Here is a 17,094-nt window from a genome sequence, read left to right on the forward strand (position 1 = left end):
AAACATCATTTGGGTGTATCACCTTCCAATGACCATATTGACCTCTTTTTTTTTTTTTGTCTTCCCATGCTTGTATCCAACCCCTCTCAGACTGTGTGCAGCTCATAGATGGGCAAAGACTTAACTAAAGACTGTCCAGTTACACACGAAACAAGAGCTTGAGCCTACTCTTAATAGTCTTCAAAGCACCAACATTAGGAGAACAATCACTTCATGTGGATACAGGTTTTGCATTTCTGACTTGGAAATTGATGAATGCTCACTGATTTTTTTTTGTAGTATAATAACAGATATTTACTGCATACTTCCCATGAACCAGGTACTGTCCAGATGATTTTTGCAAATGTTCTCACTTAACCTCCACAATCACCAGCTCTAAGGGGCTGCTTTCCTATATGAATATGCACAAGCGTGAAATCCCTAAACTTTGCTAGGAGAGGGAATTTGGTTCGGAATTAATATGCTCTTCCTGCCAGCGGCACATAAGAACTCTTAAAATAAAAAGCAGACAGATGTTACTCTAACCATGTTATGTATGAGGAGACAGATTCTTAGGGAAGAGGAGTCACTTGCCCAAAGCCACATATAGCTCAGTGTCCTGGGTCTTCCAGGTCACCTGAATTCAAATTGACTACACTTTTTATTCCTAACATTCTTTTATAGAGGCAAAATTACTATGTACTACAATTTCCGTATCTAACCTAAACAATTTGATATGTGTTGGCCCTGGGTTCAATCACAAAGAAGAAAAATGTTATTCACCATATACATGTATAATCTTTTAGAAGGATAACATTTACTTTGATTTTTGCATGCTGGAAGTATATAATTTCTACTTTGATGTTACAAGGGCTCATAGTTAAGAGATTTGACAAGTCTCATAAGACGCTGTGCACTTATACTTTTTATACAGTTACTTCTTTTATCCTTTGTGGATGATGTCTATGTTCATACATGTGAGTGTAGGCACCTGCATGCCACAATGTGTGAGTGTAGGTAAGAGAACAACCTTGGGTGTTGGTCCTTAATTTCCACTTTGATTGAGACGGTGTCTTTCTGGTTCACTGCTGTGGAGTCAGGCTAGCTGGCCCGCTGGCCCACTGGCCTGTGGGCCTCTGGAGATTTTCCTGTGTCTACCTCTATTTTTCCATAGGAATGGTGGCATTACAGCCATCGTGCTACTGCATGTGGCTTTTATGTACATTCTGGAGATCCAAACTCAGGTTGTCTGGCTTGTGTGTCAAGCACTCACGTATGGAGCCATCTTCCCAGCCCTACTAGTACTTTTGAACACTGTTAAAATGATGTTGACTAGTGAAGCTGGTCTGGATGCCTTTTGCATTGTGAATGGCCATGGGCCTATGGAGACAGAGGTGGAAGATTATGGATTAAAACTGATATGTTCATGTGGTCAACCTGGGAAGGGATGGACTTATGATGGCTAGTATTTAATGTCAACGTAACAGGCTCAAGAACCACCAAGGATAGAAACCTCTGGGAAAGTCTGTGAAGGTATTGCTAGACCAAGTTATTTGAGGTATAAAGACCTACCCTAAACATGGTCAGCAAGATTGCATGGTGCAGGAGTATCCCACTGAATGAAAATGAAAAGGTGAGTGGAGTGTCAGCATCCATCTCTTTCTGTTTCCTGACTGAAGGTGCGATGTGTCCAGTTGCCTCAAGCTCCCACTGCCATGACTTCCCTGCTGTGATGGATGGCATCCTCCAACTGTGACCCAAAGTGATCCCTCCTTCCTTCAGTTGTCCTGTCACAACCATGAGAAAAATGCCTGAGACAGATTTCCCCTGCTTTTGTATCTGCCACCAGTATATTGCTGAGTTGTGTTCCATTGTGTAGATATACAGTTTGTCTCATTATTTATATACTAGTTGATATTTGGAAAACTTACAGATTTAAAATACCATGTTCTTGACACTGAAGTGGATCTGAGGTAGAAGAAAAGAAAATGAGCATTTATCGAGTGCTTAAGAAAACATAAAACTTATTCTTTATTATTGTATGTGATTTTCATATCTCCCCTAAGGAAGTAGTTATTAATACTATTTTTTAATGAAATAGAGTGCTCAGAGAGCTTGGCCATTTCCTGAAAGTCCTTTTAGAAATTAGTGTAGGATACACTGGGTGGTGATGGCGCATGCCTTTAATCCCAGCACTCGGGAGGCAAAGCCAGGTGGATCTCTGTGAGTTCAAGGCCAGCCTAGAGATCCAGACTACACAAAGAAACCCTGTCTTGAAAAAAAATTAAAAATTAGTGTAGGATTGGAAGCCACAAATACATGATTCAAAGCCTATGTGTGCTCTTTCCCATTTACTCTCCATTTCTTATTTCATTTCACTATTTTTTTGTTTAAACTTTAGGAATCCACAAAGCCTAAATAATCATTCTTATCTTTTAATCCAGTCATTCACAGTATATCTACTAAGCACTAAGCTTTGTGAGGTATACGGAGGTATCAAAGAGCTGTGATGTTTAAGTAGCTGTGAAGGGCTTCATAGGTCAGAAGAGCATCAGATAAGCATGTTTTTCTATTGTAACTAGTGGGAAATTCACTTCTGCATGGCATACAAGGCTCCATATCCTTGCCAATTAAAGTGGGCTCCATGGACCACCAGCATCAGCATCTCATGGGAGTTTGTCAGAAACGAAGACTCTCAGGCCCCACCCAGACCCACTGAGTTAAGGGATTCTTACTCATAGACTCTCTGGCCTTACTACCTCCACCACAGTATCACTGCTTTGGCTTTCTAAACAAGTCTATCTCATTCCCACCTTAGGAGTTTTTGACCTCTTTTTTTTGTCTGATAGTTTCTCCCCAAATGTTTTCATGGCTCTGCTTTGTAATTCAGATTTCAAACAACATTATCACAGAGGATCTAAGAGTACATATTTTAGGGACCCATGCTCTGTTATAATTTCTCACGGCACATTTATTATCTTCTCATTAGAATGATAAGCTCTGTGAGTACAGGGGAGCTTTAACCGTCTCATTCACAGTTTTATCCCCCATGCTTAGAATGCTTCCTGGCTCAAGTTAGGTATTCAGTAAGTGTTTTATAAATCAGCAAATGAACAAACAATAGAGTTTCTTGCTGACACTGACATTTCAATGTGTTGATAATAAAAGCTAAGACAATTTGCAAATGTTTTCTATATGCTAGGAAGACTTTGGGGATTTACTACTTTAAACCAATGTTCTTTGAAGCTGTGATTTATGAGTGAAGGGAAGAGCAACAATGGTGGAAACAAATCTTCCTCCTTTAACTTTGGGAAGGCCAAGGGAGTTGATTTGTTAGGGTGGCATTGATTGTTTTTGCTATATCTGCTTAGGCAAGTTTTTCCCAATATATTTTAGGCAATTCCCTTGATGAATGTGGATGTATACCTGAAAAGCATGCAAAAATGTGAATATAAACCTTCCTGTTTATTTCTAGACTCCTACAGTGAAGTGGTTGTTTTCTGGGGGTGAAGATACTAACTAGTTTGCAGAGAGTTTGTGCATGCTTTAAGAGCCAACCCTGCAGTTCTGTTGCAGATCTTGCTGGAGTGAAATGCCAAAGGTAACCTCAGGGTTCTGATGAGACCTCCTGAGCAGACCTCTCACACCTGCTATTCACAAAAGTCTTATGAAGAAGAAAATGAGACTGAAAAGTGATTTTATGCTCAATATACACCAGGCAACTCAAACAAAGATCTTATTTTAAATATTATTTGATGATGCACTATTACCTCATTTTACAGAATAATAAATGAAGATTCTAAGATTTAGATTGTGCAAAGTTGCCCCTCTGGGGACTGAGCAAGGTGGAATTCAAACAGGCTCTTTGTACTGGATTGCTGCCCTACTCTTAGCAAAAATTCCATCCTCCCTCAAAAGGATGCTTCTGTTGATATTGTTCCATATGAAAACTTTTCTGTGTGAGTCAGATTTTCTTTTGACTTTAGAAAGCACCCCAGAGACTAATAGCGTCATAAAGGATTCATGAGGAAAACAGGAATGACTGTGCAAAATCCTCCGCACCTCACAGGCAGGATATGCTTAGCTCTGAGGTAAGGAAAGCCCAGAACCAGATATTTTGTTAACCTCATAGAACTGTGGCATTTTCAGTTAGAGGCTACAACCAGAACAAAATGTATTAAACTTTGAGAGACCAGCTACATTGATTTCACACACACACACACACACACACACACACACACACACACACACACACATTAATGTTTTTTAGCCTGGTGATGATGGCCATTGTTAGGAGTTAATTCAGACTTAATATCTTTCATGCCATTTTGTCACTAGAGGAGAAATGAATGCAGAGGACAATATTTTAGGAGGAAATATCAGTCTGTTTTATAGAACAAGAAATGAGGATTCTGGGATTACAGTTTATTGAGAGTTGTCCCTTAGGGACTGGACCTTCCTTCCAGCTAGTTGAAAACAGCGAGATGAGAAGGAGAGGCTGCATAGAAACTCCTCAGCCTGTAAGATTTCTACCCTTGAATTATAGTCATTTAATAAAGTTGCGCTAGGGGACCTTCATTTTTCACTTACTTCCCCAGAAACCTTTAACTCTCTAAGAAAACCTAAGATAGTACTTTCAGATGAATCCAAGAAGCTACCAGATTTCCAGGATATTTTTCAAATATGCCAAAGGACCATTGTATAACAGGGACCCTGAATTTCTTTGCAAACTTCACGGAAATATCCCTAAAACAGAGTTTGGGTATTGCCCAGTAGATGGTGCTCATCATCAACTTAGTGAACAGATGACTTGAGCTTTTAGAGTTACTAAAATTTGATTTGATTTGGAGTCAGACTTTCAGAAGACTAGAGCTTGTAACAGGAAAATTTTACCCCTTACCCATTTTTCCCCTCAGAAATCATAATTCAAAAAGCAGGAGGAAAAACTGCTTCTCCTCTGTCTCTGTCTCTCTGTCTCTGTCTCTCTCTGTCTCTCTCTGTCTCTCTCTGTCTCTCTCTGTCTCTCTCTGTCTCTCTCTGTCTCTGTCTCTCTCTCTGTATAACTCCCAAATCATCCATAGTCCTGCGAGGAAAAGATTCCCCTTAGAGATTGTGTCTTCTTTGTTTTATTCCCCAGCTAGTGGGTATGAATATACCCCCACCTTCTGTATACAATGAGTTCCCAAGAGATTTTATTGAGATCATTTTCCTTTAACTCAAAAGTCCTCTACTGCTTGAAAATTTATTTTTTTCCAGAAATGGTGGCGAGATGGCTACAAATGTCTTCTTAATCCCTGAGGTGCCTGGAGTTCAGAGTCTCATACAATCTCAATAGATAGCAAGTATGTAACTATGTTTCTGGAGAATTCATCCTGAATTCTTCTCTCAGTGATGGGGCCACAACAGTGAGCCTGGCAACAGTAACTCAGCCAGTTATCATGGATTATAGAGGGGAATCTTGTAAATGCTGTTACTCTTAGGTTGGCAAGAATGGGCAGTTACTCTTGAGGGCAGCACCAGTCCTGCTCCTTATCCAGAACTGTGGGATTTGCCACATTTAAAACTAGACTTTTCTTTCCATCAAACCCAAATCTCCTGCTGTGTCTACAAGTTTCTTTGGTAATTGAGCAATCCCATCTTTTTCAGATAAAGGGCCATCATATATTATCGTGTTCTAATCACAGTTTTTTTCTTATCATTTATAAAGGATAACTTGGCATGGGCTACTGAGAATGTAGTTGAAAGGGTGGTGGAAGCAGAGGGAAGAACTGACGGTGGGAAAGTCCCCAAAGTCTTTTAGAAACAGTGTTGCCAGAAAGTTTTGGGAGTCTTGTCAGAGTTGCACCCATCAAAGGGGAGATAGAGTCCCCTTCTGGGGTTCTTAGTATCATTAATAAAAGAATTTAAGAACAGATTCAAAAAGTTCAAGAACAATTTAATCAGAGACCCTAGCTGTAAATCTCAACAGCTCCAGGAGGAGGGAGATGAAGAAGAGGAGGAGAGAAAGCCATGTCGTTTGAATTAAGCTGGCATGGAGGTAAGCTGCACGTTAGACAGGCAGTTCAACAGTGGGGAAGAGGGGAAACTCTAGAGAACAAGTTATGGAAGCCCAAACTACCAGAGAAAGCACACTAAGGCTCTGGCCAGCATCCAAAAGAAAGAGACAGAAGAGAAGAAAAAGGAAACACTACAATCAGAAAGGCAGGCCGACTTAGAACCCTATGGTGGCTCATAGAGACTGTGGTAGGGGAAGAATTCTGGGAAAGAAAAGTATATTATCTCATCAAAGGGATAATTATTATTACCTCTTCAGAATGGTATAAAGTAACCCCCAACTTTCTGAGAGGCAGTCTCTTGGCCAGGTGATTGGCTGCTCCAACTAGATTGACTCTCAAAGGAGGAAACAATGGTGTAGCAGGAATCTTAAAAGGTCTCACCAATTCCTCAGCTGATCTTGTTTCCTCAGACTGGAAGCCTCCTAGTCCTCATCCAGAATGAATCTCAGCTGAATTATTGCTCAGAAGCCTAAAAGCTTAACCAGCCAAATGCTTACAGTTTTTTTTGTCTTCAGGCCTTAAATACCTTTCTGCTTTCTGCCATCACTTCTTGGGATTAAAGACATGAGTCACCATGCCTGGCTGTTTCCAGTGTGGCCTTGAACTCACAGAGATCCATGCCTCCAGAAAGCTAGGATTAAAGGTGTGAGTGCCACCATTTTCTGGCCTCTGTATCTAGTGGCTGTTCTGTTCTCTGACCCCAGATAAGTTTATTAGGGTGCACAATATTTTGGGGAACACAATACCACCACACAATGGTACATCTCTGCTCAGAGATTAGGATGCCAGGAGGCAATAGTTTTCTCTTAATGAGCCTTTAATGCTGCAGTAACAAGTGCATCATTTGATTATCCTGAGATGAAACATGCCACCCTTTCTATACTCAGGCCCTTTCTGATCCAAGCACAGGAAGGGGTCTTTAATTTGGCTCCCAAGAATATCCTGATGCCATAGGGTCTAGCTGACCCATGTGATTTTAGTACAGAGCATGTTTTCAGTTCTTTGATAATTTTCAGAGGGACTGAAACACTAACTTTTAGTTGTTTTAAGGAGACAACTAAAGGCTCTGCTAATAATCATTTATTGCTAGATGTGTATAAGAGACACCCTGCTGATATTTGTTTTTTTTTCCTTCCGTTTTATTTAGCGTTTCTTCCCATTATTGTTCCATGTAGGTCCTATGCTGTCATTCCTTTATGCACTCAGTAAATGTTTACTGAACATTCCCTATAGCCAAGTGCTCATCTAGATGACAGGCTGGCAAACCATGGGCCACGGGGCCAGTTCAGCGGATGATCTGTTTTTGTAAATAAAGCTTTATTGGAACACAAATGTGTTCATGTACTTATGTGGCATTTACAAGGCAGGGACAAAGGCCTACTGTGAAATCAAGGCAGCATATTCTAGGTACTGAAGTGTGAACCCACAAAAGTCTATTTAATAATTTATTAAGGGGTGCAATGGAAATGCAGACTCACTAATAGAGAAAAGGGAAGATTCTGCCGCTGATCCTGTTGATTGAGCTGCCACTGTCCTCTCGTTCTGCCCAAGGGCGAGCGGGACCAACTGGCAAGGCTTGCTTCTCCTCCCACCACCCAAGAGAGTGCATGAGCCTGTTCCTCTGCTCTTAAGCAGTCACATATGTAGGCAAGACCACACCCTAGGGCTTTCTACCCCAAAGCCATTGGCTGAACAGAACAAATTCCCACAACCAGGTACCCAGGAAAGGATCTCTTGTTTGAATCAGTGAGAGAAAGCATGATAGAAGATGAAATTGAAGAGGCAGGCAGGGAGTGGCTCGGTGGGGGGACTTATGGACCACAGCACTGTATTTGGATTTGTTCCAAGCACTTTGGAAAGCCTTCAGATAGTTTGGAGTAGAGTTGTAGCATGACCTGATGCATGATTTCAAAGATCATCCTGGGTGTTAGGAAATGAGTCACAAGGAAACAGAGAGGTTTGCTGTGGGATGGTCTGTAGGTCAAATGTGTTGTTGATTGGTCAATAAATAAATCACTGATTGGTCAGTGGCCAGGCAGGAAGTATAGGCGGGACTAACAGAGAGGAGAATTGAGAGAACAGGAAGCTGGGTGAAGGAGACACTGCCAGCCACCATCAGGACAAGGAAGATGTAAAGTACCGGTAAGCCACAAGCCACGTGGCAAGGTATAGATGAATAGAAATGGATTAATTTAAGCTGTAAGAACAGTTAGCAAGAAGCCTGCCACGGCCATACAGTTTGTAAGCAATATAAGTCTCTGTGTTTACTTGGTCGGGTCTGAGTGGCTGTGGGACTGGCGGGTGAGAGAGATTTGCCCTGACCATGGGCCAGGCAGGAAAACTCTAGCTACAGAGGTTGACTCAGGGGGTACAATGGTGAGGATGGCATGTAGATTGATATGGCACATATTAATATTACAGGCTATGGAACATGCTAGTAGATTGGATGTGAGGTCTTAACGAAAAAGAGCAGTAGATGTTATTGGTCACTTTTTGAATTGGACGAACTAGTAAAAAGTTGCGTATTTATCTAACTACAGAAGAATGAGGGTGCAACAAGTTTTGGTAGAAGATTTAGATGGAGCTCAGATTGGACAAATTAAGGTTGAGATTATCTGTTAAAGTCCAAGGAAAGGCTGGAGAGACAGCTCAGTGGTTAAGAGTGCTTGCTGCTCTTCTAGAGGGCCGAGTTCAGTTCCCAGTACCCGACACTGGGTAGCTCACAGGTGCTGTAACTCCAGCTCCAGAGGATCCAACACCTTCTTCTCTCCTCCATGGGCACCTGCACATGCGTGGCATGCACATGCATAACATACATTCACATGCACAAGAAAAGTTGACTGAGCTGCCTGATACACACTTTTGCTACTCAGAAGTGACGTCAGATTTGGAAAGAGGAATTCTGAAGTCTGTGTCACGTGAGTTAGCATTCTCATAGCCGTGAGACTGGAAGAGAACATGGAGGAAAATAATCCCGATGTTTAAAAAGAGGAAGCAACCCACTGGGTTTAAACACATCAAAGATAACCTCACAAAACAGACAAGAATGCTTTAGATCCAGGTGCTGATTCTTTCCTGGCACCTTACCAGCCATGGCTTGACCCTTTTATGTCATTGGTTCCTTGGCTTTGAAAAATCTTACAAAGCTATGCTTTTTAGCCTCTGGTTTGAGCAGTAATTGTTTATCAAATCCCGAGTTACGCCCACTTGGAGGAACAGAGCTGCTTGATTTCCATGTATTTTTATTCAGGAACATCTCTTGGTCCCATGTATCCAGGTATTGGACTGTAAGGGATCCGTTATTGGGAAAGCCTTGCAGCTAGATTCATGAGACACCAGTAGAGATTCCTAGCTTCCCAGGAGTTTTGTGCCCTATTCTGGACACGTCACATGAGTGGTGTTGCTTTGGTGTCTTTAGCCATGGAGTTGATGCTGTGCAGCATCTGTCTCTCCATGAGTGATCTGCAATCTCTGGAGAGGTCAGAATAAACCTCCAGGGCCCTGGCGCTGCATGTGTGGCTGGAGTGTGTCCAGGAGGTTTAGGACTGGGCTCTTCTTGGATAACTCCTCTCAGTATTTTCAAATGGGCCCAGACACTAGAGTCAGCTGACCTCTGCCCCCATTGCATCATCCTCCCTTGGCTGGACAAAATGGATATTGCTGCCCATGCTGTCTGTTAGTCACCCGAGGCAGTTTAAGAGGGTTCACGTCAGGCCATCTTGGACTTTTAGATGCTAAGATTCTGAATCTCCAAAGTGACTTAGACAAGTTAATTTTTTTTTTTTTGGACTTAGTTTTCTTTGTCTGTGTTACGTATATAATTCCAGCCTACATTTATAAGGATTTAAAGGAAATTACCTCTGTGGAAATGTTGGAGTAGGCATTCATTTTAGTACCAGTATTAGTTTCAGGATGTGGCATACATTCTAGGGTTTTTTTTTATAGCATGCTGTGCCCTGCATGGTGCTCTGAAATGATCGTAAACTGGAGCAGCCTTGGAAGATGGGAGGAGACACCAGGACACGAAAAGGAAGATTTACATGTGGCACTGGAGTGCTGCTTCTGACCCTGTATCTTTTAAAATTTCCACAGGTTTAATAATGTATCCCTTTTGTCATTACAGGTCTCATCCTGACGTCCTACACACACAGAGATGCTAAATGCATCCAATCCAAACAGACTCAATTTGTTGTGTATTTCTTAGATGTTGAGAAGAGACTCTGACACAAACAAGCATCAGATCCGGTCGGGGGTAGGACTATGCTTCGAGACTGGCTTCTCCTCAAGTCCTGGGGCATCTTGGAGACTGTCAGTGATCTCCAGGGCTGCTCTGTCTATACAATAAGAAGTGCTAACTCAGGACCGTGCATCTGCATTTACCCAGAATTTAAAATGCTTAGGGTTCATCTTGAGATCTATAAATATGAAGATTTTTAATTTAGTATATCTTAGGTGAGGTCTAAGAGTCTTTGTCTATTTTCAGTTCTTGACAATTCTGATATTGGCTGCTTCAGAAAGTAGGTTTGAGTAGAAAGGGTTTAGATGTATTCAAGGTTAAAAAAAAAAAGCAATGATTTTTTATCAGTGCAACATATCTTTGTCTCCATTCATTTGTCCATACATGTGCCCATCCAATAAGTACTTGTCTAGTGTTCTCAGCTAGGTCCTGTGGCAGACAGTGGGATTTCAGGGGGTGGGGATATGGCCCATCCGGTTTAGAACACCATATTCTAGCCAAGGAGACAGACATGGAAGCAAACAGTTTTTCAAAATCACTCTGACCCAGATTCTTGAAATAGTTATTTCTTTCATGTCCTAAAAGTCCTTATCTGTTCTCTGGCTAAATTCCTTTCATCCTCTCATACTGAGGCTAGCTCAAAAGATATGATGTAGAGAAGGAAGGTAATTGGCAGTTTCGTCCTAAGAGAACCAAACCTAAGCACCATGGTGTTCATTTGAATCTCAGCTGTTTTATAGCTACGAAATTCTGGTCAAGAGTCCCTAGGCTGTAATTTCTTCTCTTTGTTCAACAGTGAGACTCACAGCTAGCTTGCCTTTCACACACGATTGTTGTGAGCTTAAAGCGAGATAATGGATTAAGAGATTTTCGGCTTATCACACGCACACACAGTGTAGTATTATCTATGATGATGGGAAATAATTAAAATTATGTAAATGTCTCAAAACAAGACTGCAGTAGGTTGGGCCCCACCCTGTGAATCATTCTAGCCAGTTGACTGTGAGCAATAATGATGTGTTGCCATGCCTAAGCTATATTAGTGAAAAGCTAATGTGCTCTTTCCACAGGTCTTCTCCCAGGTGTAAGCAGGCTAAAGACCACAAGTACCATATTGTGTAACTCTGCAAAGGAAGCAAATCAGATCGCCAAGCTGCTATGGAGGGGAACCACATAAGAAAGCCACTTGACCCATATTGCATTTTCTAAGAGGATGAAATAGACTCTTATGCTAAATTGTCAAAATCTCAGAGTTGCTTATTACAATATATCTACTTCTATCATGGGTATAAATGCAGTTAATTCCTTCAGATTTTCAACACATTCAGATATATAGGCAATTATATAATACAAAAATATATTCATGTATATATTGTTATGAGTATGCTTGCTATTAATGCTCCTATTTTACATGCTGTTGTAGTGGGTAGCCATTCCAGTTTTGATCTGGAAGTTCCAACCCCCATTGAGGCTTCGGTAACTGTCACGCCTACAAGGTGGGGCTGAGAGAGGATGCTGAAGACCTGAGATCTGGATGGGCCGGCTCTCTTGGTTCCTGGACCCTGGACACTGGAGGTAGACCCAGCAGAGTTCTCCAGAGAACACCGCTGGACTGCACTACAACTTTCCCAGACCCTGTAACCTTTCCCTTCACTTGTAAGTTACCCCACAAAATAAACCTCCCTTTTAACTATGTGGAGTTGCCTTAATATTTTAACCAAAATACTGTAGTATCACTTTTTATTATTTTCACTCAGAAATGTGTTGGAGATGTGTTTTATGTTGGTTCCTACAGCTATAATGTCCCAGTTAGCTTTGACAGTCAACTTGAAATAGCCTACAGTCGTGTGAGGAGGCAGTTTCAATTGGAGGATTATCCTGATCATATTGTCTGTAGGTTATTGTCTTGATTATTAATTGATATAGGAAGGCCCATTCCACTGTGGGAAGCTCCACTCCTCAGGCAGATAATCTCCGGCTAGATAAGAAAGTGATACAGTGAATTAGACAGCAAGCAGAGCTCTTTCATAGTTCCTGTCCCCAGAATTCTGCCCTGATTTCCCTCAATGATTGTAACTTGCAAATGTAAGCCAAACAAACCACTACTTTCCCAAATTGGTCTAAGTGTTTTATCACAGTAACAGAATGAAACTAGAATATACCTTATTCGTTTTTAAAATTTATTTTATTTTAATTTTTAAAAATTAATTATTTTAACACTATAGATTATTCCAGGTGCAGTTTCCCCTCCCTCCTCTCCTCCCAGTCCCTCCCCTAATCCACCTTCTATTCCCACCCCTCCCTCCCAATTCACTCCTCCTCCATTTCTGTTCAGGAAAGGGCAGGCCTCCCATGAGTATCAACAAAACATGGCATATCAAGTTGCAGTAAGACTAAGCACCTCCCCATGTGTTAAAGCTGGGCAAGGTGACCCAGTATGAGGAGTCAGGTCCCAAAGGGCTGTAAAAGAGTCAGAATCAGCCCCTGTTCCCATGGTTAGGAGTCCCACAGGAGAACCAAGCTACACCACCATAACATATATGCAGAGTGCCTAGGTCAGTCTCATTCAGGCTCCCTGGTTGTCAGTTCAGTCTCTGTGAGTCCCTATGAGCCAGGTTAGTTGATTCTGTGGATTTTCTTGTGGTGTCTTTGACGCCTCTGTCTCCTAAAATTCTTTCCCCCCATCCTCTGCAGGATTCCCCAAACTCCGCCTAATGTTTGGCTGTGAGTCTGCATCTGTTTCCATCAGTTGCTGGATGAAGTCTCTCTGATGAGAATTGGGCTACGCACCAGTCTGGTGACAGGAGATGGCCAGATCAGTCTACATATCCGTTATTGCTAGGAGTCTAAGCTGGGGTCATCCTTGTACATTCCTGGGAGATTCCCTTCTGCCAGGTTTTTACCTGACCCTGAAATGCTCTCCCTTTCCAGTAGTCTCTTTCAGTACTCTCCCTCTCTGTCCCCCGACTCCCAACCTGATTGCTCCTGTTCCCATCCCAACTCATCCTCAGTCCACTCACAAAGTCTTTTCTGTTTTCCCTTCCCAGGGAGAGTTAGGTGTTCCCCCACGAACCCTCCTTGTTACCTAACCTCTCTGGGGCTGTGGACTATAGCATGGTTATCCTTTATTTTATAGCTAATATCCACTTATGATTGAGCACATACCATATTTGTCTTTCTTGGTCTGGGTAACTTTACTCAAGATAATTTTTTCTAGTTCCCTTCATTTGACTTCAAATCTCCTGGTGTCTTTGATTTTTACAACTGAGTAGTTCTCCATGGTGTAAATGTACCACATTTTCTTTATCCATTCCTTAGTTGAGGGACATCTAGGTCATTTCCAGGTTCTGGCTATTACAAATAAAGCTACTATGAACATAACTGAGCAAGTGTCCTTGTGGTATGCTTGAGCATCCTTTGGGTATATGTCCAAGAGTGGTATCACTGGCCAGGTCTTATGGTAGGCTGATTCCCAGTTTTCTGAGAAACTACCACACTGATTTGCAAAGTAGCTGTACAAGTTTGTACTCCCACCAGCAATTGAGGAGTGCTCCCCTTGCTCCACATCCTCTCCAGCATGAACTGTTGCTTGTGTTTTTGATCTTAGCTATTCTGACAGATATAAGATAGAATTTCAGAGTCATTTTGATTTGCATTTCCCTGATAGCTAAGGATGATGAACATCTGCTTAAGGTAAGTGTTTCTTGGCCATTTGAGATTCTTCTGTTGAGGATTCTCTGTTTAGACCTGTACCCCATCTTTTAAATTGGATTATTTGGTTTGTTGCTATCTAGTTTCTTGAGTTCTTTATATATGTTGGAGATTGGTCCTCTGTCAGATGTGGGGGTGGTGAAGATCTTTCCCCATTCTGTAGGCTGCCATTTTGTCCTATTGACAGTGTCCTTTGCCTTACAGAAAATTTTCAGTTTCATGAGGTCCCATTTATTAACCTTAGTGCTATTGGTTTTCTGTTCAGAAAGTTGTCTCCTGTGCCAATGCATTCAAGATTATTTTCCACTTTCTCTTCTATCAGATTCAGTAAATATACCTTGTTTTTTATCAGGTAAAAATATTCTATATTAGGTACATGAACATTCCTTTATTGATGGATATCTTTTTTCTCATATCATATCATTGATTTAGGTCTATTTGTATCTTTTCCTTGGAACATGTATGGTTGACATCTCAGAATAGGTACTTGGAAGTAAAATTGCTGAATTATAGGGCATACACAAATGCAATATGAATGAATGCTTCCAAACCACCTACTATAGTAACCATATGAATTTTCTCCCATATGTAGGTTGTGAGTCTCCATTCCCCACACCTTCATTTTAGTTTTTAAGTGAGAATTTCTAAAATTTGCTATTTATTTCTTGTTGTATAAGAATATACTTCAAAACAGTGCTTTGAAGCCACTGCCATTCTATTTTCTTAAGAGTCTACAGCTTATCGGATTCTGTTAGATGTTTCCCTACTCCTTGTTACACAATCAAGGGCTACACTATTGGGCTCACTGGGCTAGAGATGGAGATAGCTCATGTCTTTAGTGTCAGTGCTGACTGTCTCATCCATGTGGCTTAGATATTTCACAGAAGAGCTGGTGGGTACCTGGAGAAGAAGCAGAGCTACTTATAAGCTTTGGATCTGACCCCTGAACTTGGAGAATACTGCTTTCCCTGTAATGCATAGGTCAAAACACTCTGAAGACCATCCAGGTCCAGGAAGAGTGTAAAAAGACATGGACATTGTTGGTGGATACATTAGCTACTTTTTGAGTCATTGCAACCAAGTGCCCAACAGATTTTGGCTTCTGCTTTCTGCTCTGTGTACTTATGTGGAATATTTTGGAAACAGAAACATGTAGTAGGGAAAAAAATTCATCTCATGATGGACAGAAAGCAGAGAAGGCGGAGGTAGAAGAAAAGGGAGAGAGAAAGAAGTCACATAGTAAACCAGGACAGATACAGGCTCCAAGAACCCCCATCCCACTGTCTACTTTGTTCAACTGGGTCCCACTTCCTTTTACTTCCTTCTATCAATGTTAGTACAATAGGAATCCTATCATATTATTTATCCATTGATTAGGTCAGGGGCCCCATAATTCAGTCACTACAGAAAATGTCATCACATATGCACCCAGCTATGAGCCTTACTAACCTTGTAAATGTTTCTTAACCCAATCAATTTACAAATTTAATCATCCTAGAAGCCATTTTCAAGGACTACATAGTAACCACACATTATCAAAACTGTATCTTTGACTTTGGATGAAGTTGAAGAATTGAGATCTGCATAAAAAAGAGGGGTTTAAGTGTTTGATTCTTGCAAACCAAGTGAATGTGCTCATGGTGGTCAGGCTAGAGGAAACGGAAGTATTATTATTGGGGATTGTAGCAACTCAAAGGCCAGAACGTCTACCAATGACTACCTAGATGAACGGGTAGACAGGTTACAATTCTTCCCCATTATAAATCTTTCTAAATGTATCTGTAGAAGATGCAATGAAAAAAAATTAGGTCAAAACTCATGTCCAACTATCTGTCATGCACCTGGAAGCTCAAGGTTAGGTGGGAGAAGAAGCGTTCAGAATAAATGACTCACAAGTGTTCAAGGTCTACATCATTCAGAGCGACAGTTCATTCATTAATCTTCTGCTCCAGAGATGGGGTAGGAAGTGAAAATAGCAGCGGGTGATTGTTGGAGGAGAGGGAAGGGGTTTGGAAACAAGTCCTTGTATACCACAAGCACAGCAGGTGGATCAGAAGCCTTTCTTGAGTTGGGCTCCAGAGTTAGCCACACTGTTGGGCTGTTAACTTTGGAATGTTGGGAAGAAAAGAATTAGAGAAGTTTGGGCAAAATGTGGCATAGGGGCATGTTTGTCATCTCTACCTCTTCATGGCTGCTAGGAAGGTCCCTTTCTTTTAAAATATTCAAGATCTCTGTTCTGTTATTTAAAAATTTTTGGTGACTGATAATTAAGCACAACATTTAGGGCTTTCCAAAAATGTTGAAATGCCAAACTAGAATCTTTAAGATTTACCCAGGAGCAATGGATTTGGTAGGCTAGAGGTGGGGGGATGGGGGGTGGGGGTGGAGGTCTGTTCAGGGAGCAGCTGCTCTGATGCTAAACAAACAAGCTATTTGCAGCCAAGTATGGATTTTTAATCTCTCTCTCTCTCTCTCTCTCTCTCTCTCTCTCTCTCTCTCTCTCTCTCTCTCTCTCTCTCTCTGTGGTGGAATTGCCTTATAGAATTCTTTATTGAATGGAAATGGGTATGTGATGTTTAGTGTTAATTTTCAACTTGCTAGAATTCAGAGTCACTCTGGGCATGCCTGATGAGGGATTATCTTGATTTCCTTAACTGAGGTCAGAAGACCCGCCCCACTACGGGTGACACTCTTCCCTGGCTGGGATCTTGGACTGAGAACATGGAGAAAAGGCTCTGTGCAACAGCTTGCCTCCTCAACAACTGCTCTCCTCTTCCTGACTGTGGATGTAGTGTGGCCAGCTGTTTCTGGTTCCTGCTGCCTTGACCTTTTCCCAGCACCCACATGAAAACTCAGGCACAATGGCACACACCTGTAATTCCAGCTCTGAGGGTAGAGTTAGGGTTAGGGATGGAGAGAAGTGGACCCCTGGGGCTTGCTGACCAGTCAATCTAGCCATCTTAGTGAGCTCTGGGTTCAACGAGAGACCCTGTCTCAACAAGTTCAATGAAAAGCAACTGAAGAAGTTCCCTGAAGTCAACCTCTGGCCTTTTGCCTGCACCCATGCATGCACAAGCACCCGAGTGCACACGCACGCGCACACACACACAC

At 41.7% G+C, this 17,094-nt stretch overlaps 1 long non-coding RNA gene across 1 annotated transcript in view; it reads left to right on the top strand.

Moving 5' to 3' along the window:
* Window positions 1-11,923, top strand: part of LOC131915344 (uncharacterized) — a 117,695-nt gene extending 105,772 nt beyond the window's left edge. Inside the window, exons 3-4 of the long non-coding RNA XR_009380321.1 lie at window positions 10,159-10,287; window positions 11,343-11,923. This is a non-coding gene — a long non-coding RNA (uncharacterized LOC131915344). The remainder of the gene's footprint in view (window positions 1-10,158; window positions 10,288-11,342) is intronic.
* Window positions 11,924-17,094: the final 5,171 nt, after the last annotated feature.

Source organism: Peromyscus eremicus, chromosome 7, assembly GCF_949786415.1.
Source record: "Peromyscus eremicus chromosome 7, PerEre_H2_v1, whole genome shotgun sequence".
NCBI lineage: Eukaryota > Metazoa > Chordata > Mammalia > Rodentia > Cricetidae > Peromyscus > Peromyscus eremicus.